The sequence below is a fragment of the Mustela nivalis genome (assembly GCF_964662115.1).
Source record: "Mustela nivalis genome assembly, chromosome: X".
NCBI lineage: Eukaryota > Metazoa > Chordata > Mammalia > Carnivora > Mustelidae > Mustela > Mustela nivalis.
In genome coordinates this window covers 107,335,364-107,357,434 of record NC_139040.1, presented here as the reverse complement: position 1 = coordinate 107,357,434, position 22,071 = coordinate 107,335,364, and the positions used below count along the sequence as shown (strand labels likewise).

Sequence of the window (22,071 nt, the reverse complement as noted above, 5' to 3'; positions counted from 1 at the left end):
TAATATATATGATAATGCTGTATTTTAGTTATAGGGTACTTTTTTAAAAAAAAATCAAGGGTCTAAAAGTTCTTTTTCAAGATACCAATTTTGAATAATGTGATACAGTTTTAAATACGGACTCATAAGGCTGTTGAAGACCCCCAAATGTGAGTAGAAAACTGCTAATATTTAATATTTTTCCAATCTGACTCACGGTTCTCCCCTCACTGATGCCAGCTAGTGCCTTCATCATGACTATCACGGTTTAGCAGTTTTAAAATACACGTTACATACCAAGTAGGCTGCGGTAGCTTTCTCAGTAGCATTTGGAAACACATTAAAAATATGCAGCTTGACTTTTCATCCCCTTCACACCCTCTGCATTTCCCTTTTGGAGAGCTCAGAGGGAGGCATAATGGGAAGAAAATCAGCCCAAAGAAAGGAAAAAAGAATTTCACCCTGTGGAAAACAACATGCAAACACAAATCTATTGTTCTTAATTCAGGTTCTGGTTTCCATGACCGCCTTTTTGTGTCTATCATTTTATTTGCGTTTAATAGTGATTTTCCATTTAGGGGTGTTCTTTTAGTTACCTCCCCTCATATCTGTCTCGCTAGTCCTGCTGTTCCACTTGCTGCTCCAGCTTATTTTTATGTTGTTCTTGATGATTCTCGCCCTTGGTTCACCACATTCATTTTATCTGCATCCTTTCCAAAATCTCCACTCCGTCTTAGTTTCTCCAATCCCAGACAGGTCTTTCTTCCAACTCTGAGAATACATTGACTCTAAACCTTGACCCTTTTAGTTAACTAATTTTATTTCCTTAATTAATCCCTGTGTGTTTTATTCTCAAAATCTCTCCACAATTTTCTCTAATTGAATTTCCAGCTCCGTATTTTCTTGTGAGGTTTCCTTCTGGCATGGCATTTACTTGTTTTCTTTTTTCCTTCATTACTGAGTTTAATTGGAGAGGCTTTTTTTTTTCCATCTCTGTTTTTGGTCTTCTGATGTATGTGGGCTAAACAGTTTGAAACAGTGAGCGAGGGGGGGCAAATAGAAGGAGCACTGGAGTTGGAGTCAGAAGGTCAGTGCTCATGTCTCAGCACTGCCACTTAGTCCTTAGAAGCCCATCTGTGGAATGGAAATACTGATATTACAAGCCCAGCTAAGGGATCAAATAGATAAAATGATGTAAACAGATTGTAAATGTCTCCTACTCAGGGGATTTTTAGTCCTCATGGAAGTTTTCTGCCATTTCTGTAAAATGGCACCTCTTTTCCAGTTAGCACAGGGCCAAAACAAAATGATGGAAAATGTGAACTTAAGCGGTAGAAGTTGAAAACCTTATCAAATCCTCCAAAAGGTACTGGTTAACCTTTTGGTAAATATATCTTGGTAATGGTGGCATAGAAGATGCTGACTGTGTCTCCATCTCTTGGCAGTAGTGTGTGCCCCAAGAAGGCTGTGGGAGAAGTGGAGGCCTATGGAAACTTACTTGCAAGATGAACATTCAAGTAGAATTCAACTAGAATTTAAAGAGAGCTTAGGTTCTTGGATGCAGAGGCTGTCATTCCAGTTTCCCATACAGAGATGGACTCTTAATCTTCCTCATTTATTTAAGTGGGTTGTACAGATTTTGCCAAAGTACTTTTTAGTAGTGAATCCTTGCTCTTTCGAGAAGCAACTGTTTTGTTTTGTGTAAAATGACCCATAATGTTTGCCTGCTCCTTCAAGTGACTTCCTGAACAAATCCAATTCTTCTTACCTGAGACGGCTCTTGGATATTTCTGAACAGTTTCTTGGTTATTCTTTTCCTCTGGCTGCATTTCCTGTCCCTAGAATGGTTTCTCACATAACATGGATATTCATGCCCTTCGACATTCTCAGATTGCTCCATTACTCAATGGTCTCTATGAAACTGAGCCTCCAGAGCGGGATGCGATAGTCTGGACCTATTCTCCCCACAGAGGTCTGGACAGTATGGTATCACTGAGGAGGCTCATTTGCCTAGGGAGTGTGGGTGCTGTTGCCGGTTTGAGAAAGCAACTCTGCAGTCCATAGAATTCTCTAGCAAGAGTCAGTAAGCTAGTTTTTCCATGTATGTCAAGAACTTGCATAGATTAATTTATTTTCAGTAAGACTATAGAGAGCTTTAAACTATGAATAATGAATTTCTTATTATGTAGAAACCAGAGGTGTCCATTCAGTATAATTGGAATTACTTGATGTTACAATATTCCATGTGTCATGTTTATGTAAAGGATAGAATGCTCAGTGTCAACTTCTTATTTATCATTCTTCTTTAACATTTATTGAGTTTTTACTTTGCTTTCTGCATGTGAAGTCTTTTATGTATACAATAGCCCTATGAGGTAAGACAGTTATTACTTCCATTTTATCGATAAGGATACTGAGGCACAGAGAGGTTTATTAATTTTTCCTGGGGTAACTGGCAAGTACATCTGAACTCGGGAAGTCTGACTCTGAACTCCATCCAGCCTCACCTCTCCATAATTGCAAAGTATTACTTAGGGGAATTGGTGGATTTTTGTTAAAGGAGAATATCTGAACAAGTACTTATCCTGATTTTTCTCTCCCAAGTTTTCAAGGTCCATTCAATGGAACATTGGTACTTTAAGATGACATGAGCCGGGGGATGGGGGGGGTAGTTCTCATGTTAAAGACCACACAGTCAGTTGCCATTTTTAACTCTGTCACTTTGACCACGCTACACTAAAGGCCTGATTCAAATATAAGTGGCCGGTTTCCATGAGATAGTATACAGGAAAGCCCTTCATAGATGCCAAATACATGGTGCATGCTTATAGCTTCCCAGATCATTCAGGAATTTTACATGCCTAAGAATGCCACTTAAAGCAGTTACTTCTCAGCTCATTTACATATCCTTTACAAAGTATACCCAAACTCGCTGAGTTTATGGTTATCAGCAGTTACAACACACGTAATTATACTGAATTAGGAAGTTTAAGACCCAAATATGGATGCTATGTTAGAACAGAAACACTGGTAAAGAATAGGAAATGAGAAACTGTTTAAATCCTATCATGGTCTTTTGTAATTCTCTGAATCAGAAATTCAGTTGAGTTCAACTGCCGATGATGCTCAAGGAAGCATGGAGGAGAAATTTACATGAGTTGTTTTGTGCCGCCCTTCCATGTACTTCAATAGCAACCACAACAGCGACAATAAAGACACAGAGCAATTCTCTAAGTTAACACTGTGTTTTAATAGAACAATGAATTCGAGTACTCTACGGCCATCTTTTTTTTTTTTTTTCCAGTCATTGTAGTCTTATTTGCTAGCTGACTTCCTTTTATCCATCTCTGTCCCCCACACGCCATGAATAACTCTTTCAGATCTTCATGCTACCCCCCCTTCACATGACGCATTTACTGAATTATCAGGGCCCACTTAAAAGCATCACTTTGGGAGACTAAACAAATTAAGTCCATTCAATCTCTCTGTGTAAATGACATTTTCAAAGACAAGTTGAAAAAAAAAAATCAATCCATTTGGTAGAAGACACAATAAAAATGTCACAAAAACCAGGCATAGAGTCAAACTAAGCAAGTTTGTACATTTTTATTATTATCTTTCCAAAATGGAAAGGAAAATAGAGAATACATGAACCTTAATTTTTGAGACCAGCCTGGGAAACTGTAATTACATTAGCAACATCCAACAGTGCTATCAACACTGAGCAATTCCTCTCATCTCAGCACAGCAGCCGACTCAGAAAAATCACACCTTCCAGCTCATGGGATTTGTGACACTTAGTAATGCATGTGTAATTGGGTAAAAATAGCCCTTACCACAAGCTTTATTTTTGTTTGCTTCTGTATTTCTCTAAAGGAAAAAAAAAATACTCATGGATCTCTTTTCGCTTCTTTAAGAAGGCTATAGTTAGATCCCCTTGGAAGGTGTATATAGTATGACCTTCTTCAATCCTAGTCACCTGAAGGCTGCCATATTCCTGACAGGAGAGAGTTGTGCCATCAGAAGCCCTGGGAGCTCTTCCTCCCCCGACAAAGGTGCTGGAGGTGCTGGGAGATCCCAGGCATCTGTTAACTAGATCCATTTACTTCTTCTTATGCCTACTTTTTCTCCTGGATGCTATTTCCACAGAATAGTCCTAAATTATGAATCATATAATGTTCCTCCTCTGTTCAAACATCTACCACGGCTTTTTCTTGCTGATTGCTTCAAGCTTAAACTTCCCAGGATCCATCCAGAGAATAAATTCTTTAGGAAATCTAGTGCCATCCACTCTGTAATGCCTATATACCTCTTCTCCACATCTCCAACCCTCTGCCCTTGCCTTGCTTTGTACCCGTGTTCTCCCCCTGTTGATTCTGGGTTCCCTCTGTGAACTGACTTCCCTTCTCCTTTCTGTTTGTTCAAATCCCTGCCTTTCCTCCAGTTCCTATTCACCTTCCAGGCCATCCATGAAGCCTTCTTTCTTTGTCTTCCTATCATTAGGTTGGAGACCTTTCCTGCAAGAAAAAGCCAGGATATACAAAGACAGAAGGGAATTAGGTGTGGAAAACATTACCCCTCACCTTTATTTATTTATTTATTTATTTATTTAACTTTAAAAAAAAAATCACGTTTATTCAACTATAACATACACACAGAAAAGGGCACAGATCATAAGTGTCCAGCTCGATGACTTTTTACAAAATGAACTCACCCATTTATTAGCAACCAGGTCAAGAAATAGAGTATAATGAACATCCCTGAGTCACCCTTTTGACCACATTCAGTCTCTCTGCTGGCATCCTCTAGGATAACCACTACCATTATTTCTATCACCATATATTAGTTTAGCTAATTCAAACTTTATTCAAGACAGGAAAAGAGTATTCACTCTTTTGTGTCTGTTTTCTTTCCTTGAACAATATGTTTCTGGAATTCACATATGTTGTTACATATGGATGTGCTGTGTTTATTCTCATTGCTGTGTACTATTATATTATGTTAATATACTTCAACTTATTATTGATTCTATTGATGAACAATTGGGGAAGCTTCTAGTTCAGAGCTAATTATAAATATTTCCACTAGGAACAATTTTGTACATGTCATTTTGTGAATATATATTTGCATTTCTTTGGGGGAATATAAGTAGGAGTGGAATTGCTGGGTCATAGGATATGCATATTGATATGCCAAATATTTTTCACAAAATATTCCTGTAATTATTCCTACTGACAGTCTAACCAACAGTTTACAAGCATTCTGGTGCTTTATTTCCTCACCACTCTTGCAGGGCTGGTTTAGTGACCACAAATTATGTGTTGGGGTTTTGACCTATTTTTATTGATTTTGAGGGGGCTTCTCTTTGCCTCCTGGACTTGAATGCCTGTTTCCTTCCCCACATTAGGGAAGTTCTCTGCTATAATATGCTCCAATATACCTTCTGCCACCCCCTCCTCTTCTTCTGGGATCCCAATTATTCTAATATTGGTTTGCTTTATGGTATCTTAACTCTCTCCTCATGACCCAATAGTTGTTTATCTCTTTTCTCAGCTTATTTTTTCTCCATCATTTTGTCTTTTATATCTCTATTCTCTCTTCTGTCTTATTTATCCTAGCAGTTAGAGCCTCCATTTTTTATTGCATCTCATTAATAGCCTTTTTGATTTGACTTGATTAGATTTTGGTTATTTTATTTCTCCAGAAAGGGATTCTCTTGTGCTTTCTATGCTTTTTTCCAGCACAGCTAGTATCTTTATAATTGTTTTTCTGAACTTGAGTTCTGACATCTTACTTATATCCATACTGATGGGTTCCTGGTAGTCAGTACTGCATCTTGTTCTCCTCTTTGAGGAGAGTTTTTCCATCTTGTCATTCTGTCCAGAGAAGAATAGATGAACAAAAGAACAAAATACTAAAATGGCTGCAACGATCCCAGAAAAATATATACTAAACAAATCAGAAGACACCCAGAACTGGAAAAAAATTTAAAAAGAATGTAATCAGACAGGTGAACAGAACAGAGCAATACACTAGATCCTGTGTGTGTTTTGGTCTGTTAGAAAACTAGATCCCAAAATTGTAAAGAAAGAAAACTTATATACATACAAAAATAAAATTAAATACAATGAAAGGATAGAATGTAACTATAAAAATGAAAATTAAAAAAGATTTTAAAAAGAGTTAATAAAATAAGAAGTTGGTTGAAAAGGGAAAGAAAAAAAATAAAATTGAAAGACTAAAGAATCATATGAAAAACCCCATGAATTCTATATACTCTTTTCCCCTAGCCCAGAGTTTTGCAGTTCTCGGTGATCTGTAAACTTGATCTTGACTGGATGTTCCTACTGATCTTCCTGGGGGAGGGGCTGGTTATGCTGATTCTCAGGTTTCTTGCCCCCTGGTGGAATTGTATCACCCTTGCCAGGGGGCCAGGCTAAATAATTTGCTCTTAGATTGCTCTGGGTTGCTCTAGGTGGCTTTTATTCCCTGAAGGTTTTCCATGCAGCTTTAGAGGTTGAGAATGAAAATGGTGGCCTCTGAATCTCCAGCAATGGAGCTGAAAGCTCAGGGTAGTGGTGGGTCCTCAGTGCGTCCTCAGGGAAAAGCAGTCAGTCACTCTTGTCTCTCCGATCTCCATCCTCACTCTGTGCTTACCTGTCCTGTGACAGACAGCATTTCTTTCTCAGGCACATGACCCCCTTTCAAGTCTCCAAATCCTGCAGACTCCTGTGGTGCTACTGTGCCACTTCTCCCTAGGGGGAAAGGGGGGGGGTCTCACCATTTCTGCTGTTAATTGGGCCCCTGCTCCAAGATCAGTCACCTGACTATGCTACAGTTCACAGTATATGGTAACCCCAAACTGAAAGCCCACTCTCAGGTTCGCTGATTGTAGCTGGCTTCCCTGCTCAGATGCCTGGGAGCTCTGCCACAATCAGACACTCCCAGTCTTCCATGAGCTGGAGGATCCTGAGACCACACTGTCCCATCTAGGATTCTGTCCTGCTTTGCCTCCTGAGCACCTTTCAGCCAGGGACCTCCCTCACTTAAGCAGACTACTAAAAGTTCTGATTTTGTGCTCTGCTGCTATATCACTTTCTGGTAGCTGGCTTACAGAGGCTTCTCCCCATGCCGTTTATCTTCCCATATATTGCCTCAGATTCACTTCTCTGCACCTTGTCCCTTGCAGAAAGTGGTTGATTTTCTATTTGTAGAGTTGCAGCTCTTCTTTTCTTAGACCTCTGGTTGAATTCACAGGTGTTCAGAATGATTTGATAGCTATCTAGCTGAATACCTGGGACCAAACGAAACTAAGGTCTCCTACTCTGCCATCTTGGACTATCTCAACTCCTCACCTTTAGTTCCATGTAGTCTAAATATATAATTGCTACATTTCATTCCATTCCCAGCTCCACCTAGATGTCTCATGGCATCTTGAACTTGAGAAGCATCCCTACTTCCTATCAACATCCCGCATACCTTCTATTAGGTTCCCTCTTTCTAACAATGATATCATCTTATACCCAGACACCCAAAGCTAAAAATCCAAACACTGTCCTTCAAAATCCTTTATTGCCCATCTGGTCACCAAGAACTATAGTTTCCTGTCTTCCATATTTCTCAACATCACTCTCTCTTCTCTTCTTCACTGGTTGAACTGCCAGGTTTTCTCTGAGCTCTCCTGCCTCTTTTCCAGCATCTTTCCTCTTTCCTTACTCTCTCCCTTATCCTCCTCCACCTTGACCCCAAACATGGGAAGCCCAATGTGGCTCACACCACTCTCTCTATCTGCAGTGTATTTCACTGTTTCTCTTTGACATCTCCTATTCGGTTTTCAAAATACCATTCAGGTAACATCACACCTGAGGAAGTTTCCAGGACACCCACCACTCTCAAGGGAAGCTAAAATTTCATTTCTCTGTGTGTCTATACTTCCATCATAGCACTCAAATATCACTTTTAATGTTGGTCTCTCTAACTAAAGTGTGAACATCTTGAGGGTAGAACACCTAGCATTTATCACAGTGCTTGACCACAATGAAGTCTTCCTAAAGAATTATTCAGTGAATGAATAGCATGTAGTTCTAAGCTTCTCTGTGTGGTATTTTTAAAAGAATTATTCATTGGTTTATAGACACAAGTGTATCTTTCTAAGATTATAAAGACCTCAAGAATAAAAAAACTCTGTGTCTCTAAAACTGCACTTGAATAACCTCATACACAAGAAGAAGTGTGATAGATACACTAGAGATCATGACCGAGAGTAATGGGTCAAATATGTGAGCTGATCAAGAGGCTACATTTATACTTTTACTTCTCTTTCCTGCTCAGTCTTTAATGGATACATCTTCAGCTTATTGAGTAGAAGGGTAATCATTTTTCAGGACATCACTTTCATGTCTAGCCAAGGGCACCCATCAACAGAGCCCATCATCAGCTGCGGTTGACCAGGGCTCTAATTTGGCTGTTATCACTGAACTCTTCTGTAAGAAAGGTTGACTAAGCAGCGACCTTGTCTATTTCACAAGATATAGAGAGCTCTCCCTCTAAACTTCTCCCATAAGTTTCAAGACCTTTCATTTTAATGTCTGGGAGCTATAGATGAGGTATAAATAACCATCAAGCAAGCTGTGTGGTAGAGAAATAATAGCAGATCAACAATCCAACAAGCCAGAATTCTGCTCTTAATGAAACTATTCAAATAAAAAAATAATCTAGGGATGCCTGGGTGGCTCAGTTGGTTAAGCAGCTGCCTTCAGCTCAGGTCATGATCCCAGCGTCCTGGGGACTGAGTCCCACATCGGGCTCCTTGCTCCGCAGGGAGCCTGCTTCTCCCTCTGACTCTGTCTCTCTGTGCTTGCTCTCGCTCACTCTCTCTCTGACAAATAAATAAATAAAATCTTTAAAAAAAAAGAATTAAAAAAAATCTATTGGTACAGTAGTTTCAGTTTATTAAACCTATACAGAATTTAGAATGAAAAAGAAAGTGTATGTAATTCAGTAACAGGGATAATTGCAAGAACCAAAATTCATAAGAAAAGCTCACATATTGCCAAACTATTCCATGCTCATGTCTTTTTTTTTAGACATCTGGTGGACCTGGGGCTTGATCATATTTTATGATAATTGAAAACATGGCATTGCTTACACATTTGCCATACTCCTGCTATATTATATTACATCATATGGCTCCTCTATCCCAGCCAAACTGCTCCACAACTTGGCCCTGAAAATGCTTCACATTCTGGCTCCTGCCTGGACACCCTTACCCCTCATGTCACCCTTTTCTAAGTCATGCTCTTTCAAGACGTAACTAGACCCATAAAGAGCATATAATGCCTCAAAGACAAAATGGATATTAATTTGGGAGGACTTAATTCTTCAGGCAGAAAAGAATTCCTAAGGTGGTTGGGTATGGGTATGTTGAATGCGATCAGAGTATTGTCTTGGGAATAATCCCTCCTCCTCCTCCAAGAAATTACTATGCCCAAATAGATAATTGCTGTGCCCTGGTCAACTTAGGAGGGTTAAATATAATAATTAGTGACTATTACCTACTGAGTGAGTTAAGGCCAAACTTATCTAAGGAATAAAAAGCAAAGGAATAGTAATTCTGTTCTTAAGTTCTTGGTGTTTTCAAAGTGCTTAATATCTATTGTTGCCTCATAATACTAGCCATATTACATGGAGAGGAATATCTGGTAGGCTGTAGCCCCAAACATCAATAACACTGTTATGGCCAGCAAGTTCTCTTCCTGCTTCACATCCTAAATAACATCAGATCATTCACTCACTCAGTCAAAAATATTTTTTGAAGGACACCTAGTTGGCTCAGTCAGTTAAACGTCTGCCTTCAGCTCAGGGAGCCTGCTTCTCCCTTTCCTTCTGCCTCTCTCTCTCTCTCTCTATCTCTCTCTCTCAATCTCTCTCTCTCTCTCTCTCTCTATATATATATATATATATATATAATAATTTTTTTTTATTTCCTACCCTGTTTTAGGCTGTGTTCTAAGCACCTGAAGTAAAACATGGAAAAAATCCTTGCCTTCATGAAGTTTATATTCTAGAAGGAGAAGACAATGAGCAAAATAAGTAAGGTAAGGAAGTGATAGATGTTGCAGAGAGAAATGAAGCAGAAAAGGGGGCATAGGAAATAGGGAAGATGAGTTCATCAAAGAAGGCTCACTAGAAAAGTGGTATTTGGGCATCGAGTTGAACAAGGTGAGGCAACAAGCCATGAAGGCAGAGTCATGTTTATGGTAGATTATTTGCAAAAATGACCACAAAAATTCCCATACCTACAGCTACATCTTTGGGTAGGCCCTTCCACATGGATTCTAGGACTAGCCATGTGACCTTCTTTAACCAATGGGACAATATCAAGTATGATCCAACTGATCTCAGTAACTCTTGTGACCACCATATGTAAATGAACCTGGGCTACCCTGATGGATGATGCGAACCATGTGGCTAAACCATCCTCATTGCCCCATCAACAACAAGCTACTACTATTATAGTGTGAAAGCAGTCACAGAAGATACATAAACATATAGGTATGGTTGTGCTGCAGTAAAACTGACTTTATGAAAAGAGGGGGTGCCAGACCAGATTTGGTCAGCAGTCAGTAGCATGCCAACTCCTCTCCTAGACTACCTAGCCTCAACCACGCTGGCCTAGACAATAACTGTCCAGTCAACCCAGAGAACCACGAAAACCAATCATTGTTATTTTAAGCCATTATGTTTTGGATTAGTCTGTTACACAGCAAAAGGTAACTGCTACAGTGTTCAGGCAGAGGAAACCCAAAACACGACCCTAATGAGGGAGCATGATTGGGATACTCTAGGAATCATTAATAGAGCAATGTCACTGGTGCCAAGTGAACAAGGAGGAGAACAGTAAAAATGTTAGTGCAAAAGAAACAGGATAGAGGAAAAGGATAGGCAGATTAAAAGAGCTGTGAGGGCCATTGGAGCAGAGGAGGGATATGATTTGACTTCTGTTTTTAAAAGCTCAGTCTAGCTGCTATGTTGAAAATAGACTCTAGGGTACAAGGGCAGAAGCAGAGAGATCAGTTAAGAGTCTGTTGCAATAACCTGAGTGGGAGGTTCAGTTGACTGGACTTGGGTGGTAATAATAGAAGTTGCGAGAGGGATCTGAATTTGGGTATATTTTATTTTATTTATTTATTTGTTTTATATATTTTTTATTTTTTATTAAAATATAATGTATTCTATGTTATATAATATATAATGTATTTTATTATTTTTATTAACATATAATGTATTATACGTTATACAATGTATATGTATATGTTGCCCCAGGGGTACAAGTCTGTGAATCATCAGGCTTACACTGATTTTGGGTATATTTTAAATAAGATGAAATAATAGTTTGGATGTGAGCTAGAGGAGAAAGAAGGGAATTAATGATGACATCGTGGCTTTTGTCCTGAAAACCTGGAAATTGCCATGAATTTGTGATGGAGAAAATTGTAGGTAGAGAAGTTTTTGGGAAAAATATAAGGACTTCTATGTGGTACACTAAGTTTAAGTTGTTCGTTAGGTTTTGAGTAGGTATTTGTGCAAATGGGTCTGAAGTTCAGGGAAGAGGATTGGATTGGGGGTACAAATTTGGAAACATAAGCACAGAGAGAGCATTTTAAATGCATGAAATTGATGAGATTGCCAAGGGAGTACATAGACACAGTGAAGAGAAAAGCCTTAGGAGGTGAGCTTTAGGACATTCTAATACTAAGATGTCAGGGAGATGGTGAAGAGGAATTGAACACTAAAGGAGCAGGCAACCAAGAAGCAGAGGCCAGAAAAGTATCAAGAAGACCGGGAGAGTGAAATATCCTGAAGGTCAGCTCAAGAAAGCATTCAAGGCAGGTGAGGGCTGAGAATTAACCCCTGACATGATCAGTGCGGAGGAAATTGGAGACAATGACAAAATCCATTTTGGTGGAGTTATGGACATGCAAGCCTGATAAGCATGGGTTTAAGAGAAGTTGGGAAGAGAGGAAATGAAGACTGTGTGTACAGAGTGCTTTCAATGAACTAAGCTGTGAAGTAGAACAGAGAAACCAGTCAGTAGCCAGAGGGTAATTAGAGGAATATTTTAGAGTAAGATAAAAAATATGATTTTATTCTGTAGGGAATGATCCAGTGAAGAGAGAGAAAATGATACAGAAAAGAGAGTGAGGCTGTCTTAGACCATGCAGCCCATTCAAGCCACCAGATCACTCTATCAGCATGAGTAACTCCTGATGAGACACAGCAGGAAAGTCCTTAAGTGCACAAGAAGAGATGGGCACCAGGGCAAAAAAGAAGTGGTTAACCTTAGATAGAGGCATGGAGGTTTCATCTAGTAAGAAGAGAAGGGGTAGACTAAATGTGCCCACAGGCTGGTGGGTGGAAGGTAAGGTGATAGATGGGAGTCTCTGGATGTTCTCATAGTTTCTTTTTGTTCAGTGAAATAGGAAGCAGGGCTACCAGCTGAGAGTGAGGATTGGGAGGATGTGTGAGTGGTTAGATGCTGGAGGAAGTAGTAGATTGTTCCAGAAACAACTCCCCGTGCATAAGGCCCTTGCTGTCCCTCTCCTACACAATTCTGAGCTTCCCATGTGATTTTCTATAGCTAACACGACATTGGCAAATATGATGCAAACTGTGGCTTAAAAGAGAGCTTGTTTCTGGGAACTTTCCCACCACCACTTGAGGAAGCTCTGGCTAGTCTGCTGGAGACATGTGACCCATCCAATAGCAAACACCAACTGCCCTCTTACACAAACCAGCCCCATTCAAGTCACCAGACGACCGCAACCTCATGAGTGACACCCTGCAAATCCAGCAGAGGAACTACCCAACTGACTCCAAACCAATTGTTGACCCACAAACTCATGAGCAAACACAATAATCACTGCTTTAAGACATTATTTATTGGGATGGCTTGTTATGTAGCCAGGGTTAATGGATATAGAAGAGAATTATAGATAATGGGCAGGGAGTACAAGAGAGATAGTAGAATAGGGAAATATAGTTTGGTGGCTGGTGGTACCAAGGACCACTTAAGAGCCATACTTATTAAATTTAAGCACATTCAGTCAAGATGGTTGAATTTTTCTCTAGCCACATTCAGTTACATGGGTGCAGGTGTGGTCTAGGAAAGAAAGGAATTTAACCAGGTCAGATATTTTTGCCAAGCAAGTACAACAAAGCCAGAGGATCAGGTGAAGTGGAAATATGTACAAGAGAATCATTATCATCATTTACCATGGGCTTTAACCTCAGAAAATAAAGGAGGTCAAGGAGTTGAGATGCAGTGAAAATTTTATTGGACCATTTGATAGAATTTCCCTGAGGGGTTTAAAGATTTGGGGCATCAGGACACTGGGGAGAATGAACTAGAAAAAGAGGAGGTGGTCATGATACATGATGCATGATACATGAATTAGAGATAATGGAAAGAGGACAGTTATTGCAGGTGACAAGGTCTATGATGTGACTATAGCAATGAGTCATTAACTGGATTGGAGGATAAGATCGTGGGAGAAGAAGCAAGAAAATAAGAGGCCAGGTTGTGGAAGGATCATCTATGTGGATATGGAAATCAGCAGGAAATAGTACAGGGCTCATACTGGAGAAGGTTGCCATCAGCCAGGAGCAAGATAGTCAAGAAACATCAGGTGGGGGTCCCTAGATAACTACAACAAGAAGGGATAATGTGGGGGCATGGTGTGATGGCATCCAATTTTAAGCTGGGCCATTTAAGGGCAAAGGGACAAGAGGGAGAATGGCCTAGAAGGAGGACACTTGCCTTACTTTCAGGCACTGTGTGTGTGTTGGGGGGAGGGAATGACCATGACTCAAGGGGGCTGTCCCAGAAGTAGTGTCCTTAGTGATATTGCTGATTGTCCACAGAGGGAGAAGGTGAAGACAATGTTCAGAAAAGAGATTGGGAATGTAGTAGGAGATCGTGCTGGTAATGGCCCAGGATTTCCAAACAACCCAAGGAAAGGATTTCAAGAGTTGAGGGAAGTTGAGAGAAGGGGACAGAAAGGGGAAGTGCCCTTATGAGGATTAGTGTGTGAAGGCTGAGGAGTGTTCTGGGAAACAGGGGTGGACGATGTGGTTCTTGTGGTGAGGAACATAAGCAGCCATAGAGGCCATTTGAGATTAGACCTCATGAGCGCGAGGCAGACAGTGATGGGGAGGCATCATTTGTGGAGGCTGGGGAATTTCCGGGGAGCCCCTCTTCACATCTGTCTATAGTGATGTGGAAGTCTAGCGGTGGTGGTCACGTTTTGTGAGCGGAACCGTCAAATGGATAAATGCCATGCTGTGTAAGCTCGCCCTTGTTTCTGGATCCTGTCTTGACACGCACGCGCTCCCCAGCAGTGACTGGTGGCTAAGGTGCACGGGCATCTTGTGAACTGCACGGGCTGCTGATAAACTTCCTTCTTCCCCATGTCTGACAAGAATGGTGAATGGCTTTTGAAGAGAGGCCAGACATGCCAGAGCTGTGTGCCATGTTCTTTCTCCAGGAGGAAGGGTGCAAACGCTGCATTTCTTTGATGTTGCTCTAAAACACTCATGCGGCCCCGCCAGAGGCTTTGATGTACTCCTAGCGCTTCTGACATTCTGACATGTGCCTTGTACCCTTCCGAAGCAGCAAATTGAAACAATAGCCAACTCTGGTATAAGAGGCAAAAGGACAGCAAGACCTTATACAGAACTTTCCGATGCCACTCACCTGATCTAATACTCTCCCTGCCTCTTCAAATTCAGGATCACTAGGTTTCACATTTTAATATTCTTCCCAAGTGTCTGACACCGGGCACCCGCCTCCTCCCAGGATTTCTCCAAGAAGGGATTTACCAACCCACTCCTGAAGCCCAGATCCAAATCTGTGGTTTCTTCAAATGACCTTCTAGTTACACAAAAAAACTTCACACTTGCCCGTAAGCTGTCCTCAATAATTCATCTTTTGTAAGCTCATCTTGAGTTGTACTTCTTCCCTTCACACCAGACAGACTCTCTCTGGCCTTTGTCTTCAGTTCCGGCCGGCCTGAATTTGGAAGTCTGTCTTATGTTGTTTTCTCCTTCACCTCTGTCAGGCCAGCTCTTCCTCATCTTACAAAGTTCAGCTTCAAGTTAACCATCACCCAGAGAATGATTGAGATCATGGCAAGTTAACCATCACCCAAAGAATGATCGAGATCATGGGTTTTTAGTCAATAGGATATTCTTTCCTTCATTTCTTTATTCTTGGTTTTCCATCCACATCCACATAATTTGAAGAATGAGTTGGGGGGCAAAGCAAACATTTTTTATTGTTTGGTATTAAAGTTGCTTTGCTCAATTTTTTTAAATACGTGAAATCCTCCCGGAGAGAGCATGTCTTTCTACCCACCTTAACACCTTTATGAATTGGACCATAATGGTTATGATTGTGATTATGATTGGATTCTCCATCTTCCTGCCACCTGCAGGTCTCCACTTCTCTTCTTAACATCTTAGACAAGTTGGACATTTTCTTTTTCTTGAAATTTCTTTCTCTGAAGGCCACCCTCCCTTTGCAGCCACGAACAGATCCAACTATGGTTTCTTACTGTGTGCTGATGTAATGGCTGGCACTCCAGTATTGGAATGTGAGATAAACAAGACTGGAAGCCTTATACTATAGAACAATAAAAGAATATATTTTATCAAATAAAATGTATCAATTTAAGGCACACCATTATTTTGTGTACCACAAAGAAAAAAGAAAATGCTATCAAATTAAGACAATATTTTTTCTCATCCACTAGATTTTCTAATTTATACCTATTAAAAGATCTCTTTTACATTTATCAAGACATAGATTTTTAAAAAAATTTTTTTAAAGATTTTATTTATTTATTTGAGAGAGAGTGAGTGAGAGAGAGAACATGAGCAGGGGGAGGGGGCGGAGGGAGAGGGAGAAACAGGTTCCCGCTGAGCAGGGAGCCGGATGTGAGACTCGATCCCAGGCCCCCGGGATCATGACCTGACCTGAAGGCAGGCACTTAACCTCCTGAGCCACCCAGGTGCTCCTTAACACAGATTTATTTTTGGGGGGGAGGTTATTAGATCACTGTTGTGCATACACACGGAAAGGAAACTCTGTGATAAATTATGTAAGGTACTGCCAAAACCTCTTCAGATTCAAATTTCAACTCTTCTAAAATACCTGCCTGTTCACTGCAGCATTATTCACAGCATCCAAGACAAGGAAACAACCCAAGTGGCCCCTGACAGATGCATACATAAAGAAAAAGATATATACAGTGGGAAAAAAAGAAGGAAATCCTGCCATTTGCAGCAACACGGAAGGACTTTGAGGGTATTATGCTAAGTGAGATAAGTCAGACAGAAAAGACAAATACTGTATGATCTCACTCATATGTGGAACCCGAAAAGCTGAATTTACTGAAACAGGATAGTGGTTGTGAGGGATTGGGGGTGGGGGAAATGAGATGTTGGTCAAAGGGCACAACTTCCAGTTCTAAGATGAGTAAGTCATGGGGATCTGGTATATAGTAGGGCAACTATAGTTAACAGTACTGTATTGTATACTGGAAAGTTGCTGAAAGAGTACATCTTAAATGATCTCACCTCTCCCCACACTCACAAAGATGTGAAGGAGACGTTAACTAATCTTATCGTGGTGATCATTTTACAATATATATGTGTATCGAGTCGTCACGTTGTATCCCTTAAACTTACACAATATTATATGTCATTAATTTATCAATAATTTGAACTCTTCTAAATCACTTTAGTGCTCAGAATCATTGATGTCTCTTACAGCATTTCTTCCTTTTTTTAAAAAAGATTTTATTTGTTTATTTGAGAGAGAGAGCGTGAATAAGCATGAGTTGGGAGGTAGTTAGGGACAAGTAGACTCCCAACCAAGCATGGAACTGGACGAGGGGCTTGATCTCATGACGGCGAGACGATGACCTGAGCAAAACCAAGAGCTGGATGTGCAACTGACCAGCCACCCAGATGCCCCAAGAATGATGCAGTATTTATTAAGAGTACTCCTCCTAATGCCTCTAAGATTTTGTACCTAGCCTATGATGCCACCGTGTCAAGTGTCGACGTGACAGCTATGGCCAATAATGATTGTTAAGATTCATCCCAATTTCAAAGTTATTATAATGTGAAAAAAGTTACCTCTTGAAATCAGTGAAATAAGATGGAAGGAGCCTCTGCAGCATCCCGAACTGTGTTCTCCTCCACACTTGTTTACATACAGGAGAGAAACCCTATCTTTTTAAAGCTACTGCTTGTCCAAGCTTTGTCACTCATAACCAAATGCAATCCAAACTTAGATAAGATTTTTTTTTATGATTGTATTTCTTTATTTGTCAGGGAAACAGACAGAGACAGAGAGTGCACAAGCAGGAAGAGCAGCAGGCATAGGGGGAAGCAGGCTCCCCTGCTGAGCAAGGAGCCCAATGTGGGGCTCGATCCCAAGATCCTGGGGTCATGACCTGAGCAGAAGGCAGCCGCTTAACCCACTGAGCCACTCAGGCATCCCAGCTAAGATTCTTAAACATATGTTAGCCTTTATTACTTTGCTTTCTCACTGTGACTTAGTCCATTTTTACATCCTCCTTGACTAATCAATCAAAGCATAATTTTCTTTTCTTTATCTTTTAGGTCTTCTAACACTTTGCTAATTCCCCTCATTTCACCCTTCACTTCAGCCTTCCTGATGCAAATTCTCCATCAATATCCCTCTGAATTGGAACTCAGGACTGCATGAAAATGATTTGTAATAAAAATGTTCATTATTTTAAACTCTGAAGCATAGTATCACTTCCAAGATTAATGATAATGCCTTTCACTACTGAATGTTTGATTAAATATGTCTCTTGGGCTTGCAAAAAGAAACCGAAATTGCTGACAAATGGAAAAAATTGAAGGAGAATTTAAAAATCAGAAATGTAGAACAAGTTTCAAGAGTAGAGACGATCCAGAAGAAATTAATGAGTGCTTTGTACTTCTTGTCACACCTTTCTGATGGGAAAAAATACGTTTCCTTTTCCTGGAAAATGAAGCGCAAGTTGTCAGTGACAACCATATATTAAGAAATTTCCTTTTGTGATACAGTGAGGATTTTTGTCCCCAGAGGTAAATTATTCAACACAGTTAATTTGAATCTCTGTTCGAGCCTGTGATGAAGTTATCAATTTTATCATTTTCCCCTCAGTCTGTTCTGATATTATCATTGCCTGAGACCCCGGTACCCATAGCAACAGTGACTATTTCAGACCTGGTTCCTCGAAGCATTGGAGCATGGCCACTGACTGACAAGTACCCAGCTGTGCATCTGGAGGGGGGTGGTATTTTCCCCAGGACTGGATGACCAAGTTGCAACTCACTCAGATGTCCTGACGGGCAGGTTATCGAGGGGTTGGGATGGCTGTGAGTATGCAGGGAGGTGGCACAGCCACAAAAGTTAGCTCCCCCCCTTTTGAGGGGTGGGTACATGGCAGAGGAGGGAGGGAATGACAAAGTTAAGACATCTGGAGGGAGGGACAGGGCCAACTTCATTAGTCTGAATTCTCACTTCATTCCGCCCCTGCCCCACAAATTCAAGAGTCTCTTGGTGGACCCCAAAACTGAACCTCAGGAGGGGATTTTGAACATTCCTTTTGTCTTGCGGAACATGAAAGAGAGCTGCCACTGTGTCTAGACTCCCTTGCCGGGGATTCTTACAGAAAAGCTGTGAAATGTGACACTACAAGCAGCAGCTTGTAAGAGGCGCTCGAGCGTAATCACAATGCTCTTTGAGTCTCGTGGGTGAGGAAATCCTTCTTTCCCTGGTAAAATAAGAGGACGTAGATCTAAGCAGACTCCGCGGCATTATCCTGGGGAGACCCTCTGAGTCACAGGAAAGGGAAAGATCAGATAAAGAGGAGGCCCAGCAGCCAAGACTGAACCAGACTCGGGTCAGCCTCCGAGCCCAGGGCAGAAACCACAACAGGCAACGGTCCAGTGCCTAGGTTCCAGGACCCTGTGTGTGGCTGGGGTACTGGGTGTCTGTCCAGCTGAGTTGGATTTGCAGGCACAACATGTGTGTTTTGCAGTCTCCCATTGGGCCTGAAGAGAAGCCACTGAGAGCAAAGCCGTGTGGGTGGAAAGTGCACTCGGGGCGGGGGGGGGGGGGGGATTTCCAGGCCTGAGGTCTTCTCAGGTCTTCAGTGCCAACTCAGGTAACAGTGTGGCCGCCTGTGCGGGGGAGGGAGCCTGAACAGCAGGGATTCAGGTGTACAGGTGCTGCCTGCCTTCCTGTGAGGTACTCTACCTCTCATATGTTCTGTGGCTAGCTCTGAAGACTCCTTTCCTAGGAGCAGGGTCTGGCTGAGGTTTAGAAGCCATCCCCACCCTAGGCTGGAAGGCACACCTGTAATTAGGGCAGAGACTGCAGTGATCAGGGCTGTCTTTACAAGTGTTGGGGGATTTCCCTCCCTTCCGGGTCTGGTTATCTGGCTGGGTTTCCAGTCTACCCACACAGACTTGCTTAACCCATTGATATACCTGTGAGGCAACAACAACAACAACAAAATGGAACCTGGCATCAGAAGATCTATGCCTGCATTCCATAACTTCTTATTTGCATGGCCTCCCTTTTTCTCACTTATTAAGACACGGTCATAAAGCCTGCTTTTCTTACTTCATGAGGCTCTTACAAAAGTAAAATACAATAATGTAAATAAAAGTACTGAGATTTGCAAAATGCCATTGTTACTTTACTTTGTCACACCCGTGTCCCTGGGGGAAATTAACCATAGGGCTCCCTTCCCATTATCACTGTAGCCCAGGGTGCATCCCTGTGCAATCCCACTTCCTGCCCTTCTTCCCCAGGGGCAACTACTATGATGAATTCTAGACCGTGGGCTTTTTTTTTTTAATGCTTTTATCATACACATGCACCCACAGACACCAAGGCCCCAGACCACCCACCTCATCTCACCCCACCCCACCCTCACATTGTTTATCAGGGAAAGATTGATTTGTTTTTTCCAGGGTCCAATGGAATACCTTCCCCCTCCATCTCTCAAGATCCTGAGCTATATGTGGATAGGGTTGGGTGGGTGGAGAGACTCCTGGACACCTGCTTACAAATTTTAAAGGGGACACATTTGCACACACGAATCAGAGACCTTTATTTATTTAAGAGCCAAATAACTTTATTGAAACGAAACAACTTTATTTATTTATGGCAGAACAGGAAGAAAAAAACTGGAATTTTTTGCAAAGGCAATACTGCAATACGCATGCTCAGCATGGTGACCAGGCAAAGTCACCATGCGGCCTGGGGCTATGGGGAAAACAGTCACAACTCAGTACTTTTTGTCGCTGTCGCCCAGGGTGAGCTTGTCAAACAGGTACTCTGCCAGGCCGGCTTCGGGGGCCCCCATCTTGCGCAGGCTGGTGACATAGCCCCCCAGCTCTTTGATGGCCTCGACTTGCTCGTGCAGGTAGTGGCTCTCCAGGAAGTCGCACAGCTGGGCGTCGTTCTTGTCGGTGGCCAGCTGGTGCAGGTCGAGCAGGCTCTGGTTCACGCTCTTCTCCAGGTGCAGGGCGCTCTCCATGGCCTTCAGGCCGCCCTCCCAGTCGTCGCGGTCCGGCTTCTTGATGTCGCGGAGGCGGAGGCGGCCCCCGCGCTGGTTCTGCAGCTCCATCAGCTTCTCGGCGTGCTGGGTCTCCTTGCGGGACCGGCGCATGAAGAAGCGGGCGAAGTGCTTCAAGGCCACGTCGTCGCGGTCGAAGTAGAAGGCCATGGACAGGTACACGTAGGAGGCGTAGAGCTCCAGGCTGATCTGGCTGTTGACGGCGGCCTCGCAGTCGGGGTGGTAGTTCTGTCGCACTTGGGAGAGCAGCGGGGTGGCCATGGCTGGCGGCCCGGGCACCACGGCGAAGGTGACCGCGGTGCAAAATGAAAGCTGTGGGGTTAAAGGCGGTGGCGACAGGTCCGCGGTGTGCTTTCAAGCTAGGTGAAGAAGTAAACCTTGCGGTGTTCTCCGGGATGGCGCTGGAATGAGGTCCGTTACTCTGGCGTTGGGAGGTTGGATCCGTTAGGCGAGTAGGGCGTGGTCACGCAGGGAGGGGCGGGCGAGGGGCGGGGCGCCACATTCAGTTACTCTCTGAGTCGGAGTGAGGCAGAAGGCCAAGGACAATTCTGAGTGTCTTTTTTTTTTTTTTTTTTTTTTTAAAGATTGATTTATTTTAGGGGCACCTGGGTGGCTCAGTGGGTTAGGCCTCTACCTTCGGCTCAGATCATGATCTCAGGATCCTGAATCGAGTCCCAGGTGGAACTCTCTGCTCAGCAGGGAGCCTGCTTCTCCTCCTCTCTCTCTGGCTGCCTCTCTGCCTACTGGTGATCACTGTCAAATAAATAAATAAAATCTTTTAAAAAAATATTGATTTACTTTAGAGAGAGAGAGCAAGGGGTGGATAAGTGGGTTGGTGGTGAGGGCCAGAGAGAGAGTTTAAAGCAGAACCTGTGTTCAGTGCCCAGCCGGACCTGGGGCTTGATCTCACCACCCTCACATCAGAACCTGAGCAGAAACCAAGAATCTCCCACTTAACCAACTGGGCCTCCCAGGTGCCCTAGTGCATGGTGTTTTGAGGCCATTTTTAAAAATAACAATTCTAGGGGACTCTGGGTGGCTTAGTCGTTAAGTTAAGCGTCTACCTTTGGCTCAGGTCATGATCCCAGAGTCCTGGGATCAAGCCCCGTATTCGGCTCCCTGCTCAGTGGGCAGTCTGCTTCTCTCTCTCCCACTTCACCTGCTTGTGTTCCCTCTCTAACTGTCTTTCTCTATATGTCAAATAAAGAGATAAAATCTTTAAAAAAAAAATCTATGGGTTCCTGGTTGGCTCAGTTAGTTAAGCACCCAACTCTTGATTTCAGCTCAACTTGTGATCTCAGGGTTGTGAGGTCAGACTCTGGACTGCTGGTCCAGCCTGTTTAGGATTCTCTCTTCCTCTTGCTCTGTCCCTCCACCCTCCAACACTAGAAAAGAATAAAATAACTCTATTAAGATTTAA

General features: G+C 42.3%; 1 pseudogene across 1 annotated transcript; it reads right to left on the bottom strand.

Annotated features, from left to right (window-relative positions):
* Positions 1–20,236: 20,236 nt before the first annotated feature.
* On the bottom strand, positions 20,237–21,065 carry LOC309855697 (ferritin heavy chain pseudogene; annotated as a pseudogene). The gene has a single exon. The product of its transcript is annotated as a ferritin heavy chain pseudogene (transcript).
* Between the last annotated feature and the right edge of the window lie 1,006 nt (positions 21,066–22,071).